Source organism: Medicago sativa, chromosome 7, assembly GCF_051527215.1.
Source record: "Medicago sativa cultivar Bolivia chromosome 7, Bolivia_mono, whole genome shotgun sequence".
Lineage (NCBI taxonomy): Eukaryota > Viridiplantae > Streptophyta > Magnoliopsida > Fabales > Fabaceae > Medicago > Medicago sativa.
Window position 1 is genome coordinate 49,461,518 of NC_140755.1, and position 5,670 is coordinate 49,467,187.

Genomic DNA, 5,670 nt, shown 5'->3' on the forward strand with positions numbered 1-5,670 from the left:
CTTGGCATATAGAGGCATCCTAGACAAAGCTTCAGCAAAGGGAAGTTTAATGCAAATCTTCCTAAGTATGTTAACAAATTTTTCAAACTTACCCTCTAGTTTAAGCTTATCAGGATTTAAGGGGGATGGAGTTTTGTTTTCTTCAAGTGGTTTTGCTTCTTCTATCACGACTTTATCACCTAAGGGCTTGACATTTTCCTTCCCAATGTTTTTAACCTTAGCAAAAGTTTCGCCTAACTTACTACCCCTAAAAGATATGACGTTAACTTGGGCTTTGGGATTGGCTTCGGTTTGACCAGGAAAGACTCCCGGTGTTTGGGAAGATGTAGCCACTTGTTGGGCTATTTGAGCGATTTGAGTTTCAAGCATTTTAGAGTGAGTAGCAATAGAATCAACCTTGGTATTGAGCTTGGAAAGAGAATCATTCAGAAATCCAGTTTGGTTTTTAAGTTCTTGAAGTTGTTTGTTTTGGTTGGCAATAGAATTTTCCAACAAAATTTCCAAATTGGATTTTTGAGTGAATCTTTGGTTGTTTGCATAACCGGGTGGTGCTACTTGTCCATAGGGATTTTGGTTTTTATAAAATTTTTGATTTTGTCGCATCCCTTGGTTGTATTGAGCATAATTCATTTGCTCAACACCATTAATAGCACTACCTAGTTGGCAATCAACACCAGCATGACCAGCTATACCACATATTTCACAAGAAAGAGTAGATGCAGAATTGATAGCACTAACGTTGAATTTTTCAAGTTTTTCAGTTAGTGTATCAATTTTAGAAGCAAGGTGATCATAGTTAGAGACTTCGTGTATACCTGCCTCCTTTTTGGAGGGTGAAGAACTAGAGATGGCTCTCTCGTCGGTCCATTTGTAATGATTTTGAGCCATGTCTTCAATTAGGGCATACGCCTCCGTGTAGTTCTTGTTCATAAGTGCTCCACCTGCAGCTGCATCAACAGACATCTTAGTGGTATAAGACAAGCCATTATAAAAGGTGTGGACTATAAGCCACTTCTCTAGGCCATGGTGGGGACAAAGTCTTAGCATTTCCTTGAAACGCTCCCACGCCTCATAGAGAGATTCCCCATCTTTTTGATTGAACCGCGTGATTTGGTCTCTAAGTTTAGCGGTTTTAGATGGTGGAAAGAAACGGGCAAGGAATGCTTGCCTCATCTGATCCCATGAAGTAATGGAACCGACTTCGAGGGAATGGAACCAAGCGCTAGCTCTATCCCTTAAGGAAAAGGGAAAGAGATGAAGTCTTACGGCTTCTTGGTTCTCCTTCATGGTTCCACTAATTCGTAGGAAAACAGAGATGTGAAGATTGGGATCCTCAGTGGGGGATCCCGAGAATTGGTTTTGCTGCACCAAGTTAAGTAGGGCAGGCTTGATTTCAAAGTTGTCATCCTCAACCGTTGGGTACACTATAACAGCTTGTGGCTCAGCCGTAGACGGCGTTGCATACTCCTTGAGAGTGTGATTGGCCATGGCGGTGTTATTTTGTGCTGCTCTCTTTCGTCTATGCAAATACCTTTCGATCTCGTTGATTATTATAACTCGATTTCTAGTTTTTCGCATAAAAGAATTGAGAACCCAAGAAGTTAATAATGACAGAAAAAAGTAAAAAGTTAAAAATAAAAATAAAAAGAAAAGAGAAGGAAGAAGAGAGAATTCTAATCACTAAGAAAAAGCTAATTAAATTAGTTAACTCCCCGGCAACGGCGCCAAAAACTTGATAGAGCCAAACCGCAAGCGCACGGCCTATCGAAGTAATAGTAGTAAGTAGAGTATCGTTCCGCTAGGGAGTTGGTCAATTTAATTAACTTTTAATGAATGATTAGAGGAGAGAAAGTTGATTAGAAAGGGTTTGATTGCTGAAGGTAAAAACAATAATAATAAAGGGGCCTTAGGATCATTGGTTCATCTTAATAACTAATCCTTCACTAGACAAAACCTAAACATCTAATTTCATGATTTACACACTAATTTCTAAAGACCGGTTTCCCTTAGCCCCTCACCTTTCCGATGAAAGTCCGGTGAGAGTTTACTTCTAGCAACCAAGCCTATTTCACTGACATGATTACTAGAAGATGCATAGAGGATTGAAACTACTCTTTGTCTCAATAATTGCAAAGACTATTTCACTGTTTTGCAATTATTGTCTAGATTCACTTGTTCCAACATCAAAGCTCCGCTCTCGCTTTATGAATTGATGTTTGGGATGATGGATTAACAATTATCAAACCCTCCGCTTTCGCTTCCACAGTTTGATAATTGTTAATCCACGTTAAGACGGTGAATCTAGATTAGAAATTAGAGTTACATAGAAATTAGGGTTTAGACATGTTTTGTTTAGGATTGAGTCATTAGACTCCCCAATAATCCTAAGACTAAGAAGTCTACTCACTCATGTTCATCGTAGACATGGAGGAAGAAGAGAGAAATACGGTAAAATAAATTGCATGAAAGTAAAAGGGAAAATAAAGACTTTTATTAAAATAGCAATTGAAATAAACAAAGTAAAGCATGATTGTTTATGGTGGAGAGCTACTCTATTTATAGCTTTACAATTGACTTAGAAACTAAGCAACTAAAAGGATAAAACGGTAAAGCCGCAACAGGGTAACTTGGCCATGAAGAAAAAGCAGCAAAATTGGTTTCTGGGACGGGCACGGCCGTGCCACATATTGGCACGGGCCGTGCCAAGCTTCTGGTAAGGGGAATTGTATTTTTGCCCCGTATCTTCGTATTCTTGCGCTGTATTTTGCTCCAGTCCTCTTTCTTTTGCTCCAAGGCACCTTCCATCATATATTTATTCCTAAAATAAAATAAAAGACAATTTGAAGTAAAATATTCTAAACTAAAATAAAATGCAATAAAATCAAATCAAATCTAAAATAAAACTAAACTAAATAAGGCAATAAATAATATTATCTATGACTCATCAGTGTCACCGCCTTCATTTGAAACAAGGGTGGACGGATTTTTCCGCTTCTCAGAGTTGTGATTTCACCGGCAACATTGTCAACTGCAGCTGGGGATACCAGAGGTACTTCCACTCCATTCTCGACCATGGTTGCATTGTATTTATAAGGAATTGCTTTTGTAGAAGTATATGATACCGGACCAGGTAACCTGATCACCAAAGGTTCAACATTCCTTGTATGAGATGCAGTTTCAACAGGAGAATCATGGAACACTGGCACAATCACACATACATCACTGACGATCAAGTATTTGTCATCTATCAGACTCTGGATATCATTTTGCACAACACGACAGCCCATAGGATTCCGAAGACATTCTGAACAGGAAGCATGATCATGTTTGAACAGAGAAGCCTGGCATAGCTTGACATGTAATGGCACCAAGGGAGTAACGACATTGCGGACATCCAACATGGGATCCTCTTGAGGAACGGGAACCCTTTCAAAGGCCTCAATCATATTAACAACAACATGGTTTGGGAGTGGATTGTCAAGAACATGAGAAACACTATTCTCAAAAGTCAACCGTCCCTTTTCTATTAGGTCTTTCACAGTATATTTCAGAGCAAGGCAACCCTCAACATCATGGCCTTGAGCGCCCTGATGGAATTCACATGTAAGATCATGCCGGAACCTGGGAGGCAATGAATTAGGCGGAGGCTTGCCTGGTCTAGTGACACAGTGTCCCTTGGCCAGTAGAGTTGGGAGCAGCTCGCCATACCGCATTGGTATTGGTGGAAAAGAAGGTCTGGGTCGGGGACCCTGTTGCTGCTGCTGTTGCTGTTGAGCAGGAGGCTGTTGTTGCACTTGCTGGGCGATGGCATTGACGGGCACTGGTGGTTGGCCCGGTGGCAGATGATATTGCTGGTAGAATGGTGGGAAGAAAGGATGCTGAGAGTACTGCATGTAGTGATAGGGCATAGGTAATTGTGTAGCAGCTGCAGATGGGTTACCAGACACCATCCCTACATCAGATTCTTTCTTCTTATGATGACCATTACCATACTTCTTTGGTGCACTGGTTGAAGATTCACCTTTCTCAAGGACAATAATACCATCCCGGACGGCCTCCTCTAGGCGAGTTCCCATGGTAACCATATCAGAGAAGTTGTTTGGGGCAAAGACTATCATTCTCTCTTTATATTCCTTCTTCAGAGTCTTCAGGAATGTTTGTGTTAACTCTTCCTCATCAAGTCGAGGAGAAACACGGGCAACTGCCCCTCTCCATCTCTGAGCATACTCACGGAAGGTTTCATCTGATTTCTGAGATAGGGCTTTAAGAGAGTCCCTATTTGGCTTCAGACGGGTGTTGAATTAATATTGACCTTCAAAAGCAGCAGCGAGTTCCTCAAAAGTATGGATGTTATCTTTGCTCAAACTAGTGTACCAATCTGCTGCATCATCTGTCAAGCTACTCTGGAAGCAATGGATCATCAGTGCATCATTATCTGCGTAGTTAGCCATCTTTCGGACATACCGGATAACATGGTTATGTGGGCAAGAAGTCCCATTGTACTTGTCAAATTCTGGCTCTTTGAATTTCTTAGGAACCTCAAATCGGGATACCAAGCATAGATCACGAGCTTTAGCAGGAGCACCGTTGTTTCCCCGGCTAGCCTTGACTTCACGGAGTTCTCCAGCCAACTCCCTTAACTGTCTTTTCATAGCTTCCATTGCGGGATTTTGTCCGCGCGGAGTGTCAACATCAATCACCTGTTGCACAGTGTGTACGATAGGGTCGGTAACGACAGTGGTTACTTGAGGCATAGCAGTAGACACAGGAATCTGTCCTTGACCAGCAAAACCAGAGACACCAGCAGCAGTATTAGGAGAGTAGTAAGCTGAGAGGCCATAAGGACGGCCGTTGGGCATAACAAAACGAGCATCAGTAGCCACAGTAGACAGTGGGATAGAGGGAATCACCTCAGCAGTAACTGGAACAGAAGTGGCTGGTTGTTCTTGTGCAGCCATCATAGCGGACATAGCGTCATGAGCCTTAGCCAAGTCTTCTTTCATAGCAGCCAATTCGGCACGGAGCTGAGCATTTTCCTCTTCAAAATTAGCCATCATCCTTCTCTTGTGAAATCTTGTCTGATGAATTCTATCTGGTTGGTAGACTTTGCGAACACGAGCCACTTTTCGGACTGCGGCAGAGGAACCAGGAGACAATGAGCACGGGAAGCCATTTGTGACCGATGAATGATGCATATGATGCATGATATGCAAATGCAAAAAGACTCTCTCTTTTATTTTGTCAGAAGACTTGTCAAAGTGGTTGTGAACATCACGGAGAAACACGGTTTTATTTGAAGATCTTGAGCAAAACTAGAAGTTTAGTTGAGATGGTATCACTTGGTGTTCACATCCGTGATGTTCAAAAGATGACTTGTCTAAGTCCTCCGATAAATGCATGGAAAAAAGTTTATGCATGTATGCATGTATGCATGATTATGTTCAAGTTCGGAGAAAACATGGTGGGTTGAAGTTCAAAGTCGAGGAGTCTAGGGTGGACACGATGTCCGGTGAATCTAGGGCTTTAGGATATAGTAACCGGGTTCTAAAAAGGTTCCCAAGTCGCAACCTCTCCGCCGTATCCCATGGTGTCACGAGATAACACTCGCTCCATGATTATACGTGGAAGGTCTAACTTGAGTGTAGTATCGCGTGACGACTAAAACTCGAG

At 41.9% G+C, this 5,670-nt stretch overlaps 1 non-coding gene across 1 annotated transcript; it reads left to right on the forward strand.

Annotated features, from left to right (window-relative positions):
* The first annotated feature begins 1,018 nt into the window (after positions 1–1,018).
* LOC146906432 (small nucleolar RNA R71) lies at positions 1,019–1,125 on the forward strand. The gene has a single exon (XR_015020750.1). It is a non-coding gene; the product is annotated as a small nucleolar RNA R71 (small nucleolar RNA).
* Positions 1,126–5,670: the final 4,545 nt, after the last annotated feature.